The following is a 13,548-nucleotide window of genomic DNA, read 5'->3' as shown; positions in this document are numbered from 1 at the left end:
TCAGAAGATGAGCTCGGACTTATTGTCAGGTATCATAAAATAAATCAATCTCCTTTACAACTTGTTTATCAGAAGAAGCTCGTATATTTCTTTGTGCCGCTGAAGAAAAGTTTGAGGACTTTAATCCACTGGAGAAGTTTGTTTGGCCTTCAGAGTTCACATCTTCTTGTTGTATTTTGATTGCAGGACTGAAATAGTAAATAAGTCCTGACATCACAACCGCAGAGAGGAGAAACACTCGAGTTCAACTGGTCCAGGATCCCCACGAGACGAGGAGTCTTGGCCTTGAAAGTATTGGGAAATAGACAGAAAGAGACATTGAAAGTGCTTGGATTTATTAATTTGTGAAAGAAGAGGACTTAAAGTGTGTTGTTTTTTTTACTAAAAGGGGAATTCTGATATTTTTTAACTTTTAAACACCTGCAACGTAATTTTGGAGCAACCATCAAAGTGACGTCCACTGAAAGTTCTTGTTTTTTGCCACCGACAGGCTCAGATTGTTTTGAACAAACAATCAGGTTAGGGTCAGTGACGAATGAAAGCACTTTTAGTGGACGTTACTTTGACGCAGTTGCCCTGAAGGATTGGCGTGTCGCAGCTGATCTACTCTAAAACTTTTGTAATTTCCCTTTAACATTAGTAGATATGATATGTTCTGCGTGTCTACTGCAGTTGTCTGCCGTCTCTGCAACACAGCAGCACAGTTGAAACAAAGCTGTAGTTAAACCTCGATCCATGTCTCAAACTATTGTTGTGTTGGGTCCTTGAAGTGAAAAGAATTCGGCCTGGAAAGTCCTTGAATTTCACGTTAAAGAAGGTTGCTCATCTTTTCATCCTCAGCTTCAGCTCCTTTGAACAGTTTTATGTCATTTTCTTTATTTCTCTTCTCCCTTCTTCTTCTTGTGTTTACGTTCCTGTCATTTATCGATTTCTTTTTATTTCAGCTCTTCGTTTCTTTTGTTTTCTCTTCTCATCCCCTCTTTGTTTTTTACTCTAAATTCTTCTCTACGCTCAGTTTTTATTCATCACATTTCATTCATTCATTCTCCTCTCCCTTATCGTCCACTCCACTCCTTACTTTTCTTTGTCCATCTCCTCCTCAACCACCTTCTTCTTCTTCTTCTTCTTCTTCTTCTTCTTTGTTCACATCCCTCGTCTCTCCTCTTCCTTTTCCTCCCCCACACTCTCCCTCTTTTCCTTTCTCCTCCTCCTCTCCTTTCTTACTTTCACCTGTCTCTTGTGCTTCTTTGCTCATCTTTATCCTCTTTCATCCTCTCTGCTCTTCTTCTTCTTCTTCTTTGTTCACTCCCGTCCTCCCTGCCTCTCCTCCTCTTTTTCCTCCCCCATCAACACACACACACACACACACACACACACACACACACACACACACACACACACACTCCCTCTCTTTCGTCCTCCTCTCCCCTTGTTCAGGTCTTTCTTGCCGTAGAGCAGATGTCCTTTTATTGATATGATCATGGTTAGTGGTCTCTAGGTGCTCATTGGATCCACTGTATAACCTCTCGCTGCCAGCGGCCCGAAACACACACACACACACACACACACACACACACACACACACACACACACACACACACACACCCTGCGGCTATTGCATCTCTTGAATACAGTGAACTGCAAAAAATGAAAGAAATGAAAAAGAGAGGATGAATTGGAGGGAGGAGGGGGAGGAGGAGGAGGAGGAGGAGGTTGGGATGAAGGCAAACAAAAATAACTAAAAAGATGAGGAGAAGAAGAAGAAGAAGAAGAAGAAGAAGAAGAAGAAAGGAGGAGAAAAGAAGTTAGGAGAGGAGGTTGGGGGGATGAGTGACAGAGAAAGAAGAAAAAAAAAAAGATGGGGGAGGGGTTTGAGAGCGCCGGAGGCAAACTGAATATTTCAGGCAGTTGCCAAAAGAAGGAGTCGAAACTACCAAGGTGACCTGGGAGGAGTTCCTGATCGAGACGAACGACAGAAAGAAAGAAAAAGGTTGCCATCAGTCCCCCACAGAACAGTGTTTCAATCATTTTCAATTAGGTTTGACCTTGTTGAACGTTTGCTCTCCTTTCAGTGTCAGATGAAGTTGCGATTATGAGGTTTTCATTTCGTTCCCTGAGTGCGTTGCTTTTATTTTGTGTCACGGCCACATCGCTCAGAGAGCTGAAGACGTCCAATCAGACGTGTTGGCGCGGAGGTCTCTGGTTCAGTGTCTTGAAGGCTGCAGACTGAAGCCTCATTCACATTCACGCTCACATTCTGACAACACACTGGAGCAAAGACAGTGAGAGAATCGTGTAATTTGTGGCTCAAGGAAACCTTTTTATAATCCGTCTTCTATCTTATGTCTTGTTTTCATGTCTTTCACTGTGGAGCACATTGTGATCTCTCGTATAGAAACGTGCTGTGTGAATGAATACGGTTATTTTACTCTGTAATTCTACTTTTAACATGAAATAATGACGACTTTTGAGCAGATTCTCTGCGATCACAGTCTGAATTTTGACAAAAATGAGTAAACCAGATGTTTACAGGGTTTAAAAAACCTCCAGTTGGGTGACTGAGAACCTTCATCAGCATGATATTTAAAGGAGCATTCTGTAGTTCTGCCAAATAAACAAACTCTCTTTCTTTTCATGACTGAATAAACACACAATTTCTTACTGTTTTACTTTATTTATATGTGGCGGACCCTGCGTTTGTATTATTACCTTATTAATATTGAAAATATTAATATTCTGGGTTTGAATTTCTTCTCCAAAAACTACATATTGCACCTTTAAGTCAGACTACATCTGGGAAAAGTAATTAGAGATGTCATAATTGTGAGTTTTATCTTCCAGATCAAAACTGTTTCTTTGGAAAATGAAAAATTAATCAAACACGTTGACTTTGCGTCCTGCTTTTCCTCGCGTGTTTCACGATTAATTATTTAAATTAATTAACGCTGAGGAAAGAGACGAAGTGGGCGCTCAGCAGGAAGAGAAAATAAGAGACTTGCTGTAAATTGCATGATTACTAATAAAAAAAGTTTTGCTTCTTCAGAGATATGAGTTAATTTGATTCTTGTTTTCTTACGTCTGTAAACTGGGACTATAAATGGAAATGATTTAAGTGAATGAGCTCAGACACAAATCAAAACACTACGTCGCAGCCTCTCCTTTATAGCTAAAGCGCTCAGTGTTTGATGGAACGAACATGATGAAATATACGAACTTATAATTTCCACACCTGTCAGTTAAAGCTTAACAAGCATGTATGGTTTGATCAGTATATGAAAAAATAAGTATAAAATACAAGAATCCCTATTTCCAATTGATTATTTAGCACTATAATCATCTATAAATAGTTGTTTTTTTCCTCAGGCTGGATGTATATGTAAGTTTTTTTTAACTGTTAGTCAGAAAAATGTGACTTAATTTATGATATCATGGTGGCTCCTGTGGTGCAGTAATGTAGCCTACTATAAATCCATACACTCAGCGGGGGATACATGCTAAGAGGCTGATTTGTAGATTTAAATGTTTAATAATTAAAACAGATTATATATTTGCACTCACAGCAGGTCTGTTATATTATTGTGTCGTTACCACCGTCCGCCACACGGTGTCGCTGCTGCGCGCGCACACGCAGACTTGAACGTCGTGCCGCTTCCGGTTGTTCCGACAGGTGATCATGGCGGGCTAAACAAACTCCAGTTGAGGGGAGAAAAAGCGGCAGGTTTACATTTTTATAGCGAGAAAGAAATAAATGAATTATCAGACAACCTGAACAACAAGAGAGGACGGCGGAGACGGTGTCCGGGAGCTGAGGCGGAAGCTAACCGGCTAACGGCAGAGGGAACCAACCGACAAGCTAGCTTAACGGTTAGCTTACCTGACTCGAGCTAACGGTCGCTGCACAAGTCGGAACAGCAGCCTGGGCTTTGGACTTCATCATTTGGCGGTTTAATAATGTCTGGATGTGGATGTTTCTTTCAGGAGGGAGAAGAAAAAAAGATGTTTTAATTAAGGTAAGAGCATCAGCTGTGCTGCTGGATTAATCTAATGAGCTGTGGTTGTGACAGTCTGGTTAGCTACTGGTTAGCAACTAGCCAGTTAGTGGCAATATTTAACCAGTAAAGTTACTTTACTTTAGTATTTACTTTTACATTTTGGAGGCAAGTATTGTATTATTTACCCCTGATATTAATTTAATAACTTTAGTTACTAGTTATTTTTCAGATTACATGCATCAGAGCCAAATGAGTGCACGTTTAAATTGGCTTATTTTATCGACAATCAGATAAGAAATGCTGAATATTGAATCTGATAAATAGCCAGACAGGTGATGGGTTGTCCCATAGTATACAGCATATGCATACAACATTATTTATAAAGCCTAAAATCACAATCACAGTTTCCTCAGTGGGCTTTACAGTGTGAACAGTGAACGACATCCTCTGTCCTTATGATGTCTAACCCTCTAATGTTCACCTGTGACTGATCGGATGTTGCTGAATGACCCATTCACTGACATACAGGCAGAGCTCAGGTACAAATCTACTGTCTGAAGTCAATTTTTACTTGCATCTAACCACACATGCATCTGTTACTTTTTCTGATTATTGGTATCGGTGTTTTTTCTGTCAGATTGCTGATGAAATAAACAAATTAAAAAATGTGCTTCTTTGTGGCTCTGATGCAACATCCTAATATCTGATTGGTAACACTCTCTGTACAGGACCTGAAAACCTACTTTAAACAATTAACCGATAATTATAATGTTCCTGTTCTTCTACTAATTGATTTATGTCACATCACCACTGAACGCTACTGTGCATCGGCAGCTGGAGCAACGTATTAATAATTCATGTCCTGTATGTGGGTGAAGGGTTAAAGACAAGTGTATTTGAGCAGCACCTTTCTGAGGCAGGGGTTAATAAAAATCGCTTCAGGTGAGCAATGAAAGAACATTTAAAAGAAAAGTCAGACTCGGTATGTAAAAAAAGTAGGTTAACAGTGAAGTGAGTCACGGCGGTTCAGCCTCCACTGCTGCATCAGTTTCTGTATCGGAGCTTGTTAGCAGCCGCCGTCCTCGGTGTGTAGCGGCTAAACGCAGCTCAGACAGGCCTGGGGAGACGACCGCATGGGGCTGGCGCTGAGTCTTAATTGAATGGAGCTGATGCGGTTCTATTAATCAGTAATGGGGAGCCTTGCTGGGCCCAGCCACCACACACCGCAGCGGGAGGGGTTTCTGATGGGGCCTCTGACATTTTCACAGCAGTCAGTATGTATTTGAAAAACAGAGAGCGAGGAGGGAGATGTGTTCGTGTCTCCAGAGTAGAGGTTGGAATGAAGAGAATATTTTACATAAAATGCTTCGACTTCGTCCCTTTCTTCAGCACACATTTCTGTCATGCACCGTGCAGCAGGACACAATGGGAGCCATTAAAGCTCTTTATCACAAGGTTGCTACTTCTGCACTTTTGCTCCATCATCTCACACTGGAAAGAATGGCGGCAGCAGGCAGTTAATGGAGAGGGTAAATGCTAGAAATGACATTTCTGCTCCTTCTCTGCTGTGTCCTGTCACATATGTACTGTATATGTGCTGAAACATGTAGTCGATTGATTTATTAAGTCGATAAACTTAAAATTGATAGTCAGCAATTCTGCTCAGCGAGTAGTTGTTTAACTAATTATCAACGAAAAATACAACATTTTTCTTGGTTCCATTCTTGTTTTAATATATACCAGCGTTAATTAAATATGTTGGCATTTTAAACTGATGACAATGGGCTCTGGTAGACAATTTTCTGACTTTTTCATTGTCTAATTAATGTTGGTAAATTAAAGAAATCAAGAGGTGAATCAATAATGCTCCCACTGATTGTGGATCTGTGAAAAAATGTGCAGACAGCAGAGCAGAGAACGAGCTCAGGTGATGAGATATCAGTCAAAATAATGTCTGTAAGTGTCATAAAACCGTTCCAAAGAATAATGAATCAAAACACCAATTAACGAAGCACAAACCTTTCAGGAAAGCAATATTTTCAACTGCTTTACCAGCAGTCTACCATCCACCCGTTCCCTGTTAACCTCCCTATCACTAGATAATTTTGTCTGCAGCCGGAGTTGTCTGTTACCACTTTCCAAACTCTTCATTAATCTCCTCATGCAGTCAGTTTCACCTGCATTTTGCAAACTGTATTTTCCTGAGAAAGAGGAGCATACTTTGTTTTTGGGCCATGGGTCGGCTTGTAAAGAAAATACGAAATGCAGGAAATATTTCTGCTGTTTATTTAAAAAAAACAGTACAAATCAAACAGCAATTCAGCTGAGCTGCTTTTGCCATAATTGTTCAGGATATAAGGTGAAACCAAATGCCTCCAATGTAAAATCTGAGTCCCACCGTGACACTTTCCATCTGCATACTTGAGGCGCAGAGTACAATGACCCCGGCTGCACGTTAGGAATTTTTATTCAGATTTTTTGCCCCTGATTTCCATTTCTTTTCCACAATTTGAAACATCCAATTCCCTATGCGCTGCAAAAATGGACCAAAAATGAATGCATACTGCAAACACACACGTATAGACGCCGGGGTGAAAAGCTATTTCAATATGTGTTTAATAAAGAAAAGACTCGATGAAAAAAAATGAGGTCAGACCTCCAAATATTCAACATCTCGGTAGTCAAATTCAGTCAGACGCAGACCATGAGCGGCCATATATGTGCAAATGAGCGAAGTATGAAACCGCACACACACATGCATATAGTATCTAAAGAGGGAGTCCTCTCAGAGCCTTAGGCACAGTATGAGAAATAAATATTTGATAGGAGGATGACCTACTTCCTGTTCCCTGAAAAGTTATTTGTCTTTTTCTGCCTCCATCCACCGCAGAGGCCTCTTTCCTCAGGCACAGTGAGAGAGAGAGGGAGAGAGACACTTAGGTGGAAAGAAAGACGAGAGGGAGAGCGAGGAGGAGGAGGAGATGCAGGGAGACAAAAGAGTTGGCGAGCAGAGTGAGAGGTGATCTGGAGAGAGAATAGATGTTGGATTGAGTTTTAGTCCCTCAGAGGCAGAGACAGTGCGCCGGTAGAAGTGATCTCACCGGTTGAATTAAACCTTTGGGCACCAGGGCGACCGACTGAACAACACTGATGTGAAGACGAGCAACACAAGTAAACAGTAAAAACTTGTGACCTCCACGAATTATATTGAGATTTGTAGAGTGACAACAGAGGGAAGATATGGATTTTCTTTTCAGCTGATACCAATAAGGTCACAGGTAATTTCAAATGTCTCTATTTTAAAAAGTTTCCAACCTGTAGTTTCTGCACACCTGACCCCCCCCAGCCGTCCACCGATTGCAGACGCTCTAGAAAATTCTCGTGCTTCCACCGTTTCAGTGGCGTCCCAGAAGCAGCGCTCCGCTCTGCTCCGTAGAGAATACACACAGTCTATTTTTGATGGAGGTGGACTGCAGCCGCATCAGATCGAGCCAGACAGGAAGTCAGACAGAGAAACCGCATAGTGCATCTGGTCAATTTTCAGAATAAAACACCCCGTGCAGCTTTGGGATCCACAGCACAACAGAGTCATAAAGATGAACAATAAACACTCCGTGGCACTTCTGTGTCGTGCTGTAAGCAGGTCATTAGTTTATGATGGCGTACTCCATTTCAAAACTAACGTTAACTACTGTTGCTCTCTGTCAGCGGAGCGGAGAGAGGCGCTGGAGAAAGTCACAATCCAGCTGCATTAAACAACATAAACAAATCATGCACAGGCTCGTATGGGCAGCAGAGAGAGACGGGGATGGTCACATAAAAATAAATTCAAAAAGTGATTAATACATGTAAATTGCTAGAAATTGTTACATGTAGCCCCTTTTGAAACAGACCAAAAACAAAACGATTGGATGATGAACTACTACTAGTCGACTCAACCACAGTAGACGCACAAAAGTCAAGGAACAATTATGAAATAAACACAGTCCGAGTGTCAGTGTGTAGAGGCTTCCCTTATTGGCTATACTTTCATCACTGGCCGATAGCCCGTAATAGAAATTTCCCATCGACTACTTTAACTGAGCCTCGGTTGAAGTAAGGTCCTTACTCTAACCAGCAGTTGGCCAGCAAGACACAGTAAACTAAACTAACACACACACACAGTCTCTCGCTTTCTCTTTCATAATTCCCCATTGCTTTGGCCCGAGGGGGACTTAGCTTAAGCCCGGTGGGCCGCCTCGTCTTGCGGTACACTGGTGAAAACCTTGAACTGTAAACTGAATATATATCCGTTGGTTGTGTGCAGCAGGGAAAGAGGTAGAGCGGGAGCGACTCGCCACTGTCCTTCCTGATCGACCATATCAGCTCAGAAAAAGCCGGTCGAGATCAGATGTTTTTTTCCACCTCAGCCTGTTCGTGTTGCAGCGCTGCTCTCGTCTCTCCTTCTCGAGCTGACCATCACTTTCACTGGTTGAAATGAGAAACATTGCAGGCGGTATGGCAAAACAGCTGCTGCTAATTAACAGTGATTCTGATAGTAACATGATAGGATGACATAAATATATATACATATATGTATGTGTATATATGTATATATATATACATGTGTATATATATATATATATACACACATGTATGTATGTATGTATGTATATGTATATATATATATATATACACACGACACACATACATACATGTATGACAGATTTCTTTTCTCTTCAGCTGATCACATCAGCTTCAGGAGTCGTACACGACCTGCAGTATTTTGATTGACAAAAACAAGGCGTGTCAGATAAAGAAGGCTGCAGCTGTTACTTCAATGTGTCAGAAACATATTAATCAACATTTAATTGTCACATTAGACTCAGTATTAGTAGATACACAGTATTGAAGGATCATATAATATTATTACATTTTATTTTGATGCTGTTATTATTTTATCAATATGATATTGGTGGTACATCATATAGGCCTATCACTGTAACATCAAGACTGTCTTTTTTCTCTGTCACTCATGCTGTGATGTACAAAACACAGATGCAAATCACTGACTCTCATGCAAACACACACACACACCCTACCTACCAACCACAATCTAATCTTCACTACCAAACTCTTATCATGTCACTACATACACCAAGTGCTTTATGTAACTCTATCTATCTATCTATCTATCTATCTATCTATCTATCTTCTTTTTTTTTTTAAGGGTAGGATGGAGGCCAGCAGAAAACAACAACTCTAATATAGAGAGCTAGAGCTGCTGTTCACCTAGTGATTCTGTATTTTCTCTGAGTAAGATTTTCCTGGAAAATCTGGAAAAACATATTTTCGCTCCTTCTAAAGGTCCATTTATAGAAACTACATTATGTGGCTGCAGCTAATGGAACAGAAGGTATCTTAAACAGGCTGGGTGGTGGATCTCAGTGCACATCTGCAGCAAAGCTTTTTGAAAAATATGTCTAATGTGCAGTACAGAGAATGGAAAGCTGTCAAGTGCGTAATGCTGGCATTCAATGTCTGTTCAGATTCACAGTTGGTGGGCACTTGTTTTCTTTTTGGTCCCGCTTGAATTGTGATACATATACATATGATGTTTGTCAATTTTGTCATCAAACTAATCAAATATATGACTGTCAAAACACGTAATTAAACATTGTAGAGCTGCTCCTGTATATTAGCAGCTCACAGGACTGGCCAACTCTCCTTTCACATATCTGCAGTTGTCCATATGACCTGATTTATTGTGATGTTCACCTTTTTGTTGATACCTTTTCTGTGCCGGTGCGGCAGCCGTGTTGATGACGTATGTTGTGTGAGATTATGTAGTTCACGGAGCGGTCTAAGTATAGTAACCATATTTTTATTAATTGTACTTTATTTACGACAAACTGAGACTTGCTTGACTTGAAAAGTTATCTATATATTTTCAATTTCAGCCTTTTTCTTCAGTTTGTCAATGTTTATGTGATCCTTCCAGTATGGCCTGTCATGTATTGTGCAGCAGTTGATCAGCATTTTGTCTTGATAGTTGAATGAATACTAGTGTGGGTAGTTACTATGACTCAAGTTTGATGGCTCTAGGTCGAAAGTTCATAGCAAAACAATAACTTCATAAAATATAAAGGATGTTATAGAATTAATAACCCAACAGTGTTTGAAATACGCCCTCTGGATCACCTGCAATATTAAAATACTGCTTTTGTGTTAATGCATCAATAATTTAACACTCAGCGGGTCCATGCTTCAGGACCAAGGACTTTAACTTGTATTCCCATGTGTTAAGTGGTGGCTTTAGTGTTTAGTTACTGTATGTGAACATAACAATTGATAGATGGGTCTAGGGGACTTTCCGGGTCATTACATTTATTTAATCTGTCACAGGGAAGGGATGGGAATTGAAACAGGTTTCTAAATTGTCCAATCCATCAGAGTCGTATGCCTCTGAGCTTATCAATTTTTTTTTTTGTTGATGCCGGCATTTTCCGACAATTGTGCATTGCAATACAGTGACATCAGACTGGAAACAGGAAACGGTGTTCGAGTAAAGGTGAAGACACCAGAAATATGCTGAAACTTCTTCCCCAGTTGGACTAGTGACTTGCTAGATTTAGTAGCCCGATGTGGCATTGTACTTGTCTGGGCAATGCTTATTACTAAGCCCTGCTGTTGCTACAGCTAGCTTTCAGGCTACGACGAGCTTGGAAAAACTGATCAGGAATCAAAAAGGGAATCTATATAGGATTGGACCAGTAAGCAGGATCGATAGTGGTATGAGTATGAATATAACCTAATCTGTTCCCATCCCTATATGGGGGCCAGATAATGTGTGAGTAGATTTCTAAGTTATAAAATATAAACTTCAGTAATCTTTGGTTAACACAAACTTTCATGTAAATGGACATTGATAGTTACTTCTAGATCGGCAAGAAGCGTCTCAGCAAACGGGCCAAGTTTGGGGTTCAAGGTCAAAAGATCACAGACAAAAACACTGGACAAATGTACAATCTCACCAGCATTTCTTCTCATTCAGCGGCGATTCTTAAGTCAGACAGTCATAGCAAATCAAGATAATATTGCTGATGTAGCGTCTGCTGTAGTGATACCTCTCATAACAAGTCGAGCCTGTGAGGCGGATGCTGTCTTTACCTCCTGGTTGTTCCCTTAGAGTACTTAACCTTTGGGGACCTCTTCCTTTATCCAGGCTGTTAACCCAGAGAGTGGAGGGGAAGGGAAGGGTCAGAGGTCAACCATGTGCCTTCACTCAGGAATGGAGGAGTAGATGAATGTCTATCTAAAAGGAGAAACTCACACACCTGTAATTCTTGACATCCTCAAAACAGTAACACCAGTTAGATATATATACAGAAAGAAATCAACACAAATGAGACACATTTTATTTTCACAACAAAATTTATTAGAAGAATAGTGGTTTTGAAAAGAAGGTTCTAGCATCCAGTGAATACTACCTTACACAACATTACAGCTGAAATGTGTGGCAAAAATGGCAATTTTCTTTTTTTAACAAATTGAATATAACATAACCAGTAAAATATTTTACACATGCACAAAGACAGATCTAATCAGCGTCGCCTGACGTTCAATGCAAAATGAAGTTTAAAAAAAGGACTGTAGGAAATAAAATCATCAACTTTCATCTTTTTGTCAAAAAAAAAAAATCACAGACATTATGAGACAATTTATTATTCATTAGCCCAATCAGAAAAATCAGATTTTGCATTCAAAACAGGGAGAAAAAGAGAAAACAAAATAGTGCAGTCAATCAAACTAAAACCAATTATTGTGATCCTTGTTAAGTGCTCATTTACACGGACATCGATAATATAAGCCTAGAAGAATAAAAGTCCAACTCACAAGGTACAAAATAAGAACGAAAACCAAAAAAATATTGTACATAAATAAAACTACAATATGAGAAAAATATTTTTTAAATTATACAATTTTTTTGTCAAACTGTAAACAGTAGATATTGAAAAAATGAGGTCCATTGGGGTATTTGGAGAACCTGTGTGTAAGTGTGTAGGTGTGTCTGTAAGTGTGTAGGTGTGTGTTTATGTGTTTGTGAGAGGTACAGTCCAGGTGGGACCAAATTGTGAAAGGGGGCTTGAGCGTCCTGAGCATCGGTACAGTGCCCCCTCGGGCCCGCTGGACTGAAGGAATGAGGTATATCGTCAAACCCAAAAGCAAAAATCTCAGCGGAAAAAGAGGAAAAAGCCCAGCAGGCCCTGCGGCGGGGCATCCAGCCACCCGTTAAGAACCGAGGTGAGATTACGAAAACGTTAGAAACCTCAGCAGGACAGAAATCGAGACTGAAGAAAAGAAAGAGGTTTGTTGTTCTATCCAAACTAGAGTCCAAACCCCTGGACAACACTCCCTGCGTCTACCCAAATATCACAAGCCGTTTCCAACCCAATCAGAGCTATCTCTATCACAACAAAATCAGTTTACTACCAAAACCAACATCAGGAATGTAGAAGGTAATCTTAAGAGATCCTTACAACATAAAATACAACTTATTTTTTAAGAGCCTTTACACAGTTCTCACCAAATGTCACTGATTTGATTGTTGTAAGAGGTAAAAAGTTTCGGCAAAATTCGAAATACACTCCTGTGCCTCTAATCCACGTCAATAAATATCTGCTTCTGCATGACTAGTTCTTAGTGAAACGCAGACTAAAGTCTACAGGAGATGTCCAAAAATCCAACCCAACACTTAGCGACATACAGCAGAGGTTTCAACTAATCACAGCAGAGAAGAGTGGCTGTCTAAAAAGTACAAATGAGAACAATTTCACTAAAAACTGCAAGACTTTTCCATCTCTCGCCTTGTTCCTTCACAGCTCTACAGTTCTGTAGGTTTGGTAGCACAGCGCCAAGCTGAGCTCTGCCATTTTCCTGGTTTCACTTGCGGTGAGAGAGGCTTAGTTAGTTTTCCCTGAAGCTTAAGAAGAACTAAAGGCAGATCTGTCACATTCCTCTGTTGTGTGTAACTCCATTGGCGGCGGAGAGAAAAAAACGTTGTCAAGTTAGCAATTCAACCAGACGAATACCCGAACATGAGGTACTGTAACTGCAGCGTTCTGCGGTTTTTAAGCCAACATCCTGTATGAAGGGTCGTGTAGGCTATTAAAAAGCCAAATCACTGTTTTGTGCACTTGTATGAAAGGTTTTTTAAGAGGTTAGCTTGGTGTAAGTCATTGTTACGTTGGTGATTTGTAGCCACACAATACAAGAAGGATACGTCGATGCTTGGCACAGAATAAAAGCCTCGGCACCTGATGCAAGTCAGAGGGAGAATAGAGTGCAAACAAATACACAGCAGTCCTGAACTGAGAAGAAGATTGACATTCATAAGATACTAAAAATACCCCAAAAAATAGAGTAGAGACAGCTTAATAACAGAAAAAGAGAAATAATCCCATGAGTAGAACACAAAATAACAAAACTCTGAGGGTGTGAAAAACTGCTTCTGATCATTTAAGAGTTTGGCGCTATTTTTTGTCTTCATAGGAACAGGCTATTGAAAATAAACTAT

The 13,548-nt window shown here is 40.2% G+C and overlaps 1 long non-coding RNA gene across 3 annotated transcripts in view; it reads left to right on the top strand.

Annotated features, from left to right (window-relative positions):
• Positions 1 to 3,622: 3,622 nt before the first annotated feature.
• LOC311264991 overlaps positions 3,623 to 13,548 on the top strand; it is a 64,124-nt gene continuing 54,198 nt past the window's right edge. For 2 of the 3 annotated variants that reach the window (XR_014623522.1, XR_014623524.1), the window contains exon 1: positions 3,623 to 4,010. This is a non-coding gene — a long non-coding RNA (uncharacterized lncRNA). Of the gene's footprint in view, positions 4,011 to 6,882; positions 7,012 to 13,548 lie in introns of all 3 variants that reach the window. The other variant, XR_014623523.1, reaches the window with a different exon arrangement.

Source organism: Pagrus pagrus (genome assembly GCF_965226575.1).
Source record: "Pagrus pagrus genome assembly, chromosome: 2".
NCBI classification, from domain to species: Eukaryota; Metazoa; Chordata; class Actinopteri; order Spariformes; family Sparidae; genus Pagrus; species Pagrus pagrus.
Note: the sequence above shows the minus strand (reverse complement) of the source record. Positions and strands in the feature narration are given on the sequence as shown.